Source organism: Protopterus annectens, chromosome 2.part1, assembly GCF_019279795.1.
Source record: "Protopterus annectens isolate FY-2018-M chromosome 2.part1, PAN1.0, whole genome shotgun sequence".
NCBI lineage: Eukaryota > Metazoa > Chordata > Ceratodontiformes > Protopteridae > Protopterus > Protopterus annectens.
In genome coordinates, this window is record NC_056729.1 from 1,477,006,482 (window position 1) to 1,477,020,656 (window position 14,175).

Sequence of the window (14,175 nt, forward strand, 5' to 3'; positions counted from 1 at the left end):
AGTGGTATGATGCAGCAAGCCCAGCAGTCACAGTATAATGAAAAACACAGCTGTCAGTAGCTAAATGCCTTTTTTTCTGACATCCTGTCAGAATTTCCACTTCTGCCAACGTGCCACACCACATATGTACAAGGAATATACTTTGTCAAGATAGTCAAGTTAGGGCACACACATAGAGGCTGCTTTTAGTTTTCCAATTTTTAGAAGTCTGACCTCACCCCCATCTTCATGTAACTCACACTCTTTATACTGCCATTCTTAAATTGATAGTAAACAAATCATATACAATTTATCTGACACTGGTCACTTTGAAGGTATATAGAGAGAGAGGAATAAGCAAGTTATGTTTCTTTTAGCTGAAAAAAAACCAGTCTGTAAAGTTAGAGAAACTTCTGGGTAGGAAGCCAGCATAGACTGATCTCACCCCATTTGTAGGATTTATTGCAGACCCCACTGCATCCCTTATTCATCGTGAAGCAGGTTGAAATCTCTAGTGCTTTACTGCTTAAAAATCAGATGCTTACAGTACTAGTAAAAGACACCATTGAAGTTTTTCCAGCAGGTTGAAGCTATTTCACTTTTTAGGCATGGGGAGACTTAGGAAGCTGATTTTCAGTTTATTTAATTGAAAGATTTATGGTCTTGCAATCAAAATCCATAAAGAACTCGAGTTAGCTATGCTGCAAGACAGTACAGATAGTTGTAGGTAGAATAAATGAGAATATTTCCATTTAAGCACAGCTTAATTGCCTTCCAGAGGGTAATTTTCATGTAGGTATTACTGAAATGGGAAATATAATGTCATCGAGTACACGAGAAAAAAATAAGGAGCTTGGTACATCATTTAGAAACAGAGAAAATGTAGAGAAGCTTAAGACAAGTGCCCGGTAGAAAGGTATTTGTACCTGACGCTTTGATTGCTGATGTCTAACAGCCACAATAGCTGCATGAGTTCTTTACATCATGATATTAAATTGGTATATGGAAGCCTACTCTACAGTAGTTATGTTCTGTCCCCTAAATGAAGGCTTAACCACAGTTATTTATTATTTTATTTATATATTGTTGACTGGGACTCTCTGACTGGATAGAAGGTTGTTTTTAGAAGACGGGGGAGAAAAGCTCCAAACAGCAAGATATACAGCAATACTGCAATATTGCATTGTATGAAACATCATGTAAATACAAAGAGAATCAATAGCAGCACAATGAAACAAAACTATAAACATACTTATTACGAAACTGTCAGAGCAGGACACATTGCAACACTCATAACAATCTTACAGCAACCGGCAAATGCATGCCACGTTATAGGTGCATATTAAATATAAAAGAATTGATGCGCTGGAAAGAATACTTTCCAAACAAGGGAAAATTGCTATGACTGCAAACTTGCTGGCCCATTGTGTTCCTTAATATTACTGGAAGGATTAATGTCCCTCACTTATTTGTCGCCCATCACATCTGTGCTTCAAACCATCACCAGGAAGCACATCATACAAATCCAGCACTCGGTTACTCCCAATCTGTCGCCTTCCATTAGCACGTTAGATATGACAGCTGGAGTTTTCAAAAACATTCATTTAAAGTGCATTTTCTCCTACATTCAAAATATAAATGCACACAAGTTTGACAGCATTTGCTGTTACTGTCACAAGAAGATACACTGTAATAAATGGAGTATAAATCTTAACTGTGTGTAATAATGTGTATTTTGTAAATGGCAGATGCTGATGACCATAGAAAGTTAGGGAAAATCTTGAAAACAATATATTAGTTGTCTAGATGACATTAGGTTAATCAAAGTACAGTAAACAAGTCAACATTAAGTTTTGTATCATTTTGTAGCTATTACATTCTCAGGTACATATGCAAAAATAGAAGGTGCTATAGCTATAATATAACATTTAGTTTATTTGTCTGATAGTCAAACACAAACTATTGTGCTGTTTCCGTGAACACAGGCAGTAGATTTATGTCCATGTTAAATGAAAAAGTGAACTAATAGCGTAGTTATTCATTAAGTCTGTGCTGTTATCTATTGTTGCATTATATTACTGCATGCCAATAATAGTAGGGGTCAAACTGTTTAGCTCTGTGAAAGAGAGAGACAGCGAGAGAGACAGAGAGAGCTTTTTGCAGACATTACTATAGTTATATGGGTATAATTTTCACATGATGGTCAAAATGTCTTCAGATTTAGATATTAGTCACATTCTTGTTTCTAAAACATCTACAATAAATAAGAGAAGAGCCATTGTTGATGGGAGACTTGAATATGTAAGCTTATAACTGGGGAACACTGTATTCCTGTCTATTTACCTCTAGGCTGGCCCTGATTTTGTAGAACACGCCTGCTTTTTATGCAATATTTTAAGCTGTCCCTCATAAATTGTTTTAATTTTCTGATAAATCAGAGCATCAGGCACACCAATAATGCCAGACATTAGAGTTTTATCCTTTGTGTTATTCAGAAAATGCATGTGGGTACAAAACCTGTTGTGCTACTAACATTTAAATGAATTAGAGTAATATTTAAAAAAATGTCCTCAAATTTGTGCTTTTGTCCCCCATTATTTTGGTTTTGTCCCACATTCCTGAGCAAATAAGTTGAGAGGTATGCCTATCCAGGACCTAGATCACCCACAATGCCCTGCAGATGCCATTCATCCGCTAGTTTTAGGATCTCAAATGAAATGTATGTTGGGTCTCTCTCATATCAAGATAGAAATGGAATCAAATATTTAGAAATGAGCAACTATCTGAATTAACATGGCAAATACTTTGTTATGCATTTGTTAATTAAATGGATAAGAGCTGTTAAGAGGCTGCTTTTGCAGGCTGGTATTTGAATCCCTCAGCCTTAATTTGCGTGCTCTGTAACTCTGAGCACAATTTGTGTGATCTGTGACTCTGAGCATGTCACTTAACCAGACACTGCTCTAGGGAAAGTGACAGATGGCAACAACAAAAAATAGTAAGTAATCCTTAATATTTTTTAATAACTAAAGTTGTAGTAGACTACCAGATTTTCAGTGAAACCTGACCACTTTCTTACTCTTCCAGAGAAAAAATGTTTATTCACTATTTAATGTAGTCTTTTAGTTGAGTAGGCTGACAAATTTCACAAGTAGAACACATAGGTGAGGTAGAAAAAGTCAAATCTTAACCATGTTGGTCATCTATCACCGCAGGTGTAGGTCAGGGTTCTATTGTATTCCATGCCCTTCTGCCCCTGCAACAGGACAAAGCATAGTTTTTCAACCACAACCACCACAGGTCTGTCAGATCTCTCTAGCAGCAAACACGGTGGAACATATACTTCTTTTCTAGGTTCACATCCAGTTTGATCTGCACATCTTGCTCCAATTTGACTGACATGATTTTATATAGACAAAGCATGATGAATGATCATGATTTTGGATACAAGGCTTGTATAACTGTTAGTTTTTGTTTGGAATCACCAATACCAGGCTAAGACTGTCTCTCATATATTGATAAAGTATATTTTCCTGAATAGATTCTTACTCACTGAATACTCTCCAACATCACTATGAGTCTAATAGTGTGCTAGCATTGCAATATGTGATGAGATTTTCAACATGTTTCTTTAACTTGCATGTGTGTGTGTGTGTGTGTGTGTGTGTGTGTGTGTGTGTATATATATATATATATATATATATATATATATATATATGTAAAGTCTGTTAGCTGTCTTCATGTAATTTAAAGCTCTCATATATTTAGTGTTATATATAAGGACTCTTTATTGTTATATGTAATGTTATACACAAGGACTGTTTTTTGTCATATATATATATATATATATATATATATATATAATGTTATGTAATCTCTGTCCTTTATCTGGAGCTTTTCTCCCAGGCCTCCACTGAAAAAGGATTTGTTTCCAGTCAGACTCTCCCAATAAACAAATGTTAAATAAATAAATAATAAAAAAATAAATTACTGAAATAGGTCCAGATGGATCAGGATTAACAAATTCCGAATAAATAATTAATAAATAAGAATCCATCTGGAGCAATAACTATAGTTTTCAAATAAATTTCATCTCACTTTGTAAAATTTCTCAACTTTGTATGTTTATTGAAAAGTTATGTCTCAGACCATTGTTTTACTCTGGTGTATGCTTACAAATTTTAGATTTATGATAAGTATTTGATAATGAATTTAACTTGGAATTAGCAAGATAGTGTATTGCTACCAGAATAACTGTTTATAGCACTATAACTACTGCAGCAAATTTTAAACAATATCAAATACTGTATTGGTATTCCTATTGTTAGTTTATTTTATTTGTTGTTAAAATTTGTGAGTTTATGTCTGATAGACCTATTGTATTTCTGGAAAGCTATACTACCCTAAATGGATTCTTTCAATTTCTTTCAATTCGTATGTACTTGAATGCTTTCAAAAATATGTTCTTGTTTGAAAATGCCGCATATGGTATTTATGTTTCAAGCAAAGGAACTGAGATTTATGTTGTCCAAGCTGCACTAAAATACATGGCTTACTAGGTGTACTTGAAAGTAAAGTAACAAACTTTCCCCAGGAATGTTCATGTAGTTATAATACATCATCTAGAACTATTAATAAGTGGAGACAACAAAGTATTTAAAAATGCAATATCACAACACTAATTGGGTGTGGGAGAAAAAAGAGACACAATTGACAGATGTCATGTCAATGTATTAGTAAACATACTAAGGCTAAGAAAAAGAAAATAAAGAGAAAATGAATAATAAAAGTGAAAAAGGGCAAAAGAAGGAAAATGTACACAGTGAGATCTCTGTTAACACTGACATTAAACCAGTAAAGCCAGATGACATGCCTATTCTGAGTGATTTAGAAATTATCCTTAATACTGTAATGATAAATCTAAACAGGGATCGAGTTAGCCCTAACTAGCTCGTGTTAGTGAACAATGATGTAAACAGTATTGGTCATAATAACAACCTGTACTCACTGAAAAAAGATATGGGTTGGAAGGTGAAAGGCTGGCATAACGGTTAAGGTATTTACCTTACAGACACAAGGTGCAGGGTTTGACTTTCACATGCGGTAACTGGCTAGGCTTAAAATGGCCCCAAAGGGCAATTAATCTAGTATGAACCTATGAACCCGTTAATGCTGTTGATACAAATTGTTTGAAATCTAGCACCCTACGTAATGATCAAATGTACAGTATTACATCTGCAGCACCCTAAGTAATGATCAAATGTACAGTATTACATCTGCAAAACGTTATTCCAAAGTTAATATTCAGTAAATAACAAAAAGAGTAAATATGGTAACATTAAAAGTGATACCGTGAAATAAATGAAAAATGACTGCAGGATGTCAAGTGCAGACATCTGTACAAATACTAACATGGGGAGGAGAATGTATCTCAGTAGTAAGTGTAAGATCAGTAACAGAGACTGAGGACTTACTGATCACACACTGAATTATCTGAAAAGATGATAAGAAACAAATTGAAAAGAAGAGTCGTGGATGGACTGGATAGTGGAAGTATAATAAATTTAGGTAGTATATAGCTGATAATAATGATGACCATGACAATGCCAGAAAATTAGAACTTGTAACATCAAATGAAATTGAGGTATTAGTGACAGGGGATTCTATGCTTACGTTAACAGCCAGGAAGGTCTTGAGCTACTCCATGTTCAAATCAGAATAAGCAAAATCTAATACCACTTCCTTGCAAGCTATACATCTTCCTCTATGACCTAGGAAACACATACCATGTATTTAAACTTATTGGAAACACTCACCATCCAACCCAATACCATATTCAGGGGCAACTTTAATCACCCCGCTATTAACTGGGAATCCTATACAACACCAAATAGACAGGCATAGGATTCCTGGATTTTGTAAACACAAACTCCTTGGACTAGATTGTCAATACACCATCCAGGCATGCAACCATACTGGATCTGGTCCTCACTAATTTGGAGAGTTTAGCACACTCCCTTGTGTAATATCTGGTTCCCTATTATATCATCGAAGATGCAAAATCTTGAATGCATCTTTATCGAACTGAAAAAAAGAATATGTAAAAGAGTGAAAGGGCATATAAGTGATTTCTTTCCCTGGGAAAGAAGTCACCTGGCCGCCTCCGTTACTTTGCTGTTTTCTCCACTGTAGTGCAATCTCAGAGTTGGTATATTTCATTAGGAGGTGTGTGGGGGGCACAGCCCCCCACATTGGGGTTGTGTGGGGGGGCAACACCCCCCCACTTTGTTTTGTTTGTAGTTTTTTTTGTTTTTTTTTATTGTGCCAAGCGATTCTTTCACAGGGAAAGAAATCATTTATACGCCCTTTTGCTCTTTTCAATATTCATTGTTTTCAGTTCAGTGAAGATGCATTCGAGATTTTGCGTCTTCGATGATATAATAGAAACCCTAATATCATAGCTGGTAATGTCAGACCACAAAATGATCTCCTTTGAAGTAAAAATAAAACCTGGAACCCCAGCTAACCCCAGAATATTCAGGAACTACTCTAAGGCTAACTTTCTGATATTAAATGATAACCTGGCAAAATCTGAAGTATGGGTGAAGCACCCATAAACCCTGAGAACATTGCTGCCTCTGCAGAACTGTACCCTATACAAGCATGTTAATAGCTGCATAGAGGCAGCTCTACCCACCAGAAAGAAGTGCAGAACTAACTCAAAATCAAGCCACCCTGGTGAAATCGCAAAATCAATAGGCTGTACAACAGAAGGAAGAAAATCATGGCAAAAATTAGGAGGTGCAGCACCCAGTAGGATAAAAGCACTCTCATCAAACTAAACAAACAACTCAGAGGACAAATAATTTCTACCAAAGCCAAATTTGAGGTAAAAGTGTCCTCCCAGGCCAGGGACAACCACAAGGCATTCTTTACCTATGTTTGCAACTTCAAAGACAATGCACAATTATGTGCAGAGCTCAATGTAAATGGAGCATTCATATTGAGCCAGAAGATATAGGAAACCTACTGGCTGACAAATTCAGCTCCAACTTTACCCCTCTCTCCCCCCTCAACCTTCCCTCAGGAAGTACCATCAAATATAACTCTCCCTGCTATCACTATGGACAGGTCCTTAATGCTCTCTCTAAGGCCAAGAACACTGCATCAGTGGGCCCAGACAATATCCCATGATGTGTTCTAAATAGCATGAAACATGGCCTATCAGGCCCTCTGGAATTACTATTTAACTATAGTTTCCAAACAGGCTTCATGCCTCATGAATGTAGAACAGCAACAGTCATCCTTCTGCACAAAGGTGGGCCATCTACAGACCCTGGAAACTACAGACCTATAGTCTTATATGCAAAGCCACGGAAAGAATTATCATGGAAATGATCAATAATGATATAGTAAACCTCCAGACACTGGACCCAACCCAGTTTGGTTTCATCAAGGGCAGGTCATGCCTACTTAACCTGGTGGACTTCTTTGAGAAGGTCCCCAAAGCAATGGATGAGGGCAAAGTGGTTCACACTGCCTACCTTAACCTGGCCAAGGCATTTGACAAACTCAATATGTTACTTGGTGGATAGCCAACTCACTCATAGACAGGACCCAGGAAGTTAAAACTGGGGAGTCCACCTCTACCAAAGAAGCCAGTCATAAGTGGAGTCCCTCAGGGATCAGTCCTTGGACCGTCCCTTTTAGGCATTTACTTCTCTGTAGTCAAGGTCAATGTCAGTGGTCTCTGGCTGACTAAATTTGCTGATGATTGTAAATTAAAAGCCGTCATTGAATCCCACACTGACACAAATGTTCTCCAGGAAGGACTGTCACAGAGAAACAACTGGTGTGCAAGCCATGGACTAAAACTAAATGCCAAGAAATGCATAATAGTATCTTTCAGGAAGTCATCCACCCATGGTAACTATCATATTGACAACACACCCTTACAGCTGACCCAGTAGTCAAGGACTTGGGGACATACACATAGAGAGTAATCTAGCCTTTGACCATCATGTGTCTACAGCAGTGAGGAAATAATTCCATGTTGCACAACTTATAAACAAAGGTATGGCATCTAGGTTCAAGGAAGTCATTGTTCCACTATATTCACCATTCATCAGATCTATCATTGAGTAAAATGCCCCCTTTAGTATGTACCTAACCAGGCATATCCAACAATTATAACGTCCACAGAGGTTCCTCACGAAAAGAATACAGGGAGAAAGTCATCCCTGGAGAACTAGTAAATACATAAAATCAAACTTATTCAAGAAGTTGCATGTCCTTGTACCACCAATATGATGTTTGTATCCCATACCCCCACAATTGAGATATACTAACCCTGAGCCACAATGTGGGGTATGGACCTGACATTTTGGCTGTAAGTGAATGCAGAACCCTGAAAAGGTAACTATATTTCTGTTCATTTGTATTTTGATCAATGTAGTGATTCAGTTTTCCATCTGCACTAATGTCATTGCCTCATCACACTTTTTGTGTGAATCTGGTTTATGACTTTTAAGTAACAGTGCTATTGTTCCTCTTACTATTACTTACCCATTTTATCATGCTGAAAGAAAAGTTACCAAAGTGACCCAAAGTCCAAGCCAGAGGAATGAAAATCAAAGTAACAAAGACCAGCAGGACTGCCACAGCAACAAACTCCACTTTATTAAAATGTTAACATAAAAACAGAAGATAAGCACTGTCGCGTGTATAACCACACTTCATCAGATCCTAATAGGATCTGATGAAGCGTGGTTGTACACGTGAAAGAGCTTATCCTCTGTTTCTAGGTTAACATTTTAATAAAGTGGAATTCGTTGCTGTGGCAGTCCTGCTGGTCTTTGTTACATGGATTTTATCATGTTGCAATGTCTGTAAGAAAATACATGTAATGGTGATTTATCTATCATTACTAGCAGCAGTTATCCTACTGAGTAAGCATTTAAAGTTTTTTAAGAGAAGATAACTAAAAACATTTAAAATGATAAGTTGTAATGCTCTGTTCCAAAAGCTCAATATGCAACATTTCAAACCTACAAGAAAATGAGATGCCACAAATGAAATTGAAGTGTCCATTAAATAATTCTGTATGTACTAATGTTTGAACACCGTTATGTAGTTCTTCAAATAACTGTGTTCATTCTGAATGGAACTTCCAAAGATATTGCTTGTTAGTTTTTAAGATGAATGTATGCAAGTTGCTTATTTCACAGTTGTATTTAAATCATGTACCCTAAATACTCTGCTTCCTGTTTCTAGCTTGGAGTATCATTAACAAGATAAACAATCAGTCTCCATGGTATATGTAGTTCTAAAACTGCAGTGAAATCCCTCAAAGACACCATGATTTCCCCTGTAAAGTGGAGATCCAAGTTAAGTCAATAGCTGGCTGAAAAACTGAAACCTAGACAGGACTTCTTATAACTGATATCTTTGCAGAAGAAAGGAAATGTCACATCCACTGAAAAACACTTTTATGACCCCAACTTCTCATAAGTGCAGAAAGATCCAAAGCACTGTGCAATATATGCATGTTCATGATATAAACTATAGCATGCTGTCATTAATAAATATACACTTCTACTAACTCTGTTGAATCATGAAAGAGCAAAGCCACTCAGGCTAATGGAGATGATTGATTTCTGGCCATGTCACTGTCTGCTACACTGGAAAATATGCACATACAGCATATGCAGGCTTTGCAATATTATCTACAAACAATCTGGCATGTTTTTTGCACTTTGAACCCAGTCTGGGGCCAAACTCTGGCAGTTTCTTTTACAGCTGTGGCAGGACTGTGATCTACTATCAGTAGTGAGGCTTGTTTAGTCAGTTATTACAGCATTACTGGTAAATTTCTACATATCCTGGTGCCTTAGTCTGTGTTAGCATTCCAGTAACCTGGTAACTTAATCTGTGGTGGGATTACAGTAGTGGCAGTATTGTGAATTCTGCTCCATGATTTATGCTTCAGTACTTCTTATAGCTTCATATACATGCTTAAAGTTGCATTACAGCACCTTTCTGTTTACTTTGCTACTGTTTTCCCCTGTTCTGTGACTCTGCCCCACACTCCACTGAGACATTATGCTAAAGGTTTTTGAAATTCTAACCACAGGACTTAAACTCCAGTATGACAATTTCCCCAACATTCCTTCCTTTTTCTTTTTGTGGTTTTAAAAGGACGTGTCTCTGCCTTCCAGCTCTTAAATTAATCTGACTTCTAAAGTCCTTCCCTCCCCTCTTTCATTACAGCTGTCTGTTGTGTTACCTATTTAAGTATTGCACAACCCACTGTTTTCCATATACCCATGATACATGCTCACCCAGCAAACCAGCACTCGAGTAAACCCCCTTACTACAAACTGTCTCTTGTTCATTTTCCCAGTGCTCCCATCTGCTTGGTGCCCTTGCCATACTCTGAGGGGTTCCTCAGTTAATCATGATCCATGCTTGGCAGATAACATATTTTATTGCTTTGCACTTCAGTTAACTGTCTAGAGTGCTACTGCTTTATTTTTGTTCAATTTGTTGATTTTCCTTTAAATCATTCTAAAGGGCCTTAATACTTTGAAATGCCTTGGCAATTGCTACAGTTTAAACTCTGCCTGCACAAAGCACTACAGATATCAGGTATTAGACCATACATGCAGCGCTACAGCACTCTGGTTTGATCACAAATCCGAATTTAACAAGAAGTAACTTATGCAAGGATATAGTCTGATTAGTAGTTCTCAGTTCTAAAGAAAATCAAATTGTAAGGGAGATATTAATAGAGGCAAAATTGTTATGATTCTATTAGCATTTGATATTATTCAACACTGTTGGGAAGTTATTATTGGGAATGAGTGGGTATTATCAGGCTTATGAAGAAAAACTGTTTTGAAGAGGTTAAAGTGACTATCAGTAATATCATCTATCTGAATAAAATAGAAAATGCAGAGAAGAATTTTAGCAAGTTTATAACAAAAGATTTTATAAGACTCAGATAAGAAGCTGTTGTAGCTAGAGCCCCTATATAACTTAATTGTCTCAAAAATTTCAATTGCATTAAAAGAGGCATTACGTTTAGAATGACATTCAAGGGGAAGTTGAGGAATATTCAGAAGACAAAAATATGACATTTGCTTGAGAAGATATTTCTGTATTTATTTGTTTGTTTATTTATTTATTGACATCTGTTTATCATGAGAGTCTGACTGGGTCACAGGAGTCCATTTTCAGTCGAGGCTTGGGGAGAAAAGCTCCCTTTAACAGAGAATTCTTGTTTCAAAGACATTACATAAAAAACAGTTGAAAATTATACATTTCAAAAATAATCAAAAATATTGTAAGGCATAGTAATATAACAAAAATATGTTGCAAAACGAACAATAAGAAGAAGCAAAGTGAAACATTTTATACAATTATGGAGAGTGTCATTTTGGCAATTTACAGTAATAATAAATAAAAGTCATGTGTTTTTTTTAATTGTAACTATAAAGGAGGAGAGATTAGGATAAATTAGAATAAACGGGGAGGAGATGATAGGAAGAGGTTATGTAAAGCAACATAGAGGGTAGGATAGCCAGATGAAGATGAAGAAGTGGAGATGGTAGAGAAACTGTACAGATGAGGTGGACAAAAAGTGGACAAGAATGATGTTCATCTGGGGGTATAGTATGAGCAGGGCCATGAGTATGATAAGTCATCTTTCAGATGAAACCTGAAGGAGGGATGGCAAGTTGCAGTTCTAATAGCCTGCGGAATAGAATTATATTTGTTGACAACAGAGTAGCAGTATAGGCTATTTACAATTGCTTTCTATGGGTTTACAGTTGGTGAGAAGTTATTTTTCATTAGAACAAAGGGTCTATTTGTGTTATAGGAAGGAAGAATAGAGATTAGTGTGGGACAGGTATGGGGTTTATAAATGATGTTGGTCAGTAGCTAGTTATACGAAGTCCAGGTATTGGGATAGTTCAAGCCAGTTCAAACTTTTAAGAGATGTGTATAGTATTGTTAACTGGCAGCAGCTTTAGCAGCTTTGTTGTAGCATATTTCAGGTTTAGCTTCATCTGATATCTGCATGTTGGTAAGAATAGGGGCACCATGTCATGGTGAAGGAAGGAGGTAAGTGGTTGTTATGGTGGTTTTAGCAGAGTTAGTAAGAATGTTTTTATGTCTATAAAGCATGCCAAGTTTCTGGTGAGTTTATTTTTATTCATTTTTTTATTTGAATGTGGGGTTCAAATCTGAGGTTATCATCTACTGTCACACCAAACAGTTTTGTACAGGATACAATTTCTATCTCTGTATTGTTAAGTGAGTAGATTTTGAAGCTGGATATTATATAGATTTGCAAGAAATTAAGTTAAAAACATGAAGAGAAGTATATTCAGTGTGGAATTAGAGTTGTACAGTATATTTAATATCTTCAGTATGGAGCCAGAGTTATACGGTATATTTATCAATAGCTTTTTAAAGAGAATATTTTACTAGAAAGTTTCTGTATGAGGATAATGGAGGTTAAATATTTTAAAGGGCTTTGTGGCTGATCAGTGAATTTAGTGGTGGAATTGACCTCAGTGTAAGTTAAGTGAGAGATATTATCAGTTTATAGCTCAGACTGAAGGTCTGAGATTTTTTTTCACTAAATGGGCCATGTTTCATCAGATCAGCTTCTATGAATTTCGCTTTATTGACTAAATCTGAGTTTTTTTTATCTTATTGATATTTTTAAATAGGAATCCTGTGAAATGAGTTTTCCAGACTTCTGTGAAGCCATTATATGTCATAATTTATTTGAGAGGAGGTAAATTCCCCCAAGGAAGCTGTCAAGCTTCTGAGTGATGAATTCAAGAATATCTGAGAATATCTGCCCTATTTAGTATGCAGGGAGTCTGAGGAAAACTGGTTAGTAAGTTAAAGTTAATATGAAGTTTTACTTTTGACTCCTCTGAAAAGACTCTAGAGGTTCAGTGTTTTGATACATATTGGAAAATTTTGAAACAAGCTCCTAACAAAGCTAGAAAATAAAAGATAATCATAAATTCAAATCTTAAGTAACGCCCATCTTTGAAACAATTGGAAATGCAACTGTGACAAGATACTATCTGTCACTCATTCCATTATATCATTCATTTGCTAATAATCTCATGTATTATTTCACCTCACTCTGTTAATATACATTCCCCAGGATTCAATAAACCCCAAACAGGCTCCTCGCGAAGTCTACATGAAGTTTACATGCGTGTAAGGTGAGCAGCAGTGCGCTCCATCATGCAATGCATATTCATGCCACACACCACGTCTAAGCAAGGTTTTATGGCTGGCAACAATGTTGCTGGCCAGAAAACTGTGTAAGTAAACACAGATATTCTGTTTAAAGCAGAGCACCTAAAGTCTGCTGTTTTGCTCGGAATGCCACAGTGATCACCAGGGATTCACAACTAGCCCTCAATCTGTTAGTTCAACACATCTGCACAAATGGCATCATAACGCGGGGACAATTAACCAGAAATAGGGACATATGTGACCCAGATGTCACATATAAATGTAGTAGAATGAAGCTCAAACATACCTCTCAACCTCTTAGAGTAAGAGATCTGGACAAAGCCATAAATAATGGGGAGACAAAGGGCCAAAACATAGGGACGGATTTTAATATTGTATTAAAATGTAGAAAGTTGAGAGAATAATAGGTTTTACAATAGCATGAATTTTCTGAAGAGCATGAAGTTTAAAATTCAAATGTATGTCATTATTTTCTGTCTTTAGTCTGCAATGACACCCCTTTGATTTGCCAGAAAACCAAAATGGGTACTTTTCCGTTGCACCCCTACGTGCTGCTGGTGCTGCTGTCTTTTTTTATTATGTAGTGTTTTATGCAGGACTAAGAAATGGTTATTGTTAAAGTAATGAAAGTCCACCAAACAATATGACAGAACCAGCAGTTTTAACTGCTAGGGCGGCCAATTTTGTTTGGTGAATATCTTTTTGCAACAACGGCTATAGGCCACAACCTTCTGGCTCCAAAATATGGAGCACTAATTCCCTTTCCTTATGTGGAATACATACAAACAAGTAACTAATAGGTAAAAAGCTGACAGGAGGGTTAAAATATTTTACTTTCTACTTTGTGAATACTGAATTGTATTAATATTGTATGTATATGGATTAAAACAATTCATGAAACTGTAT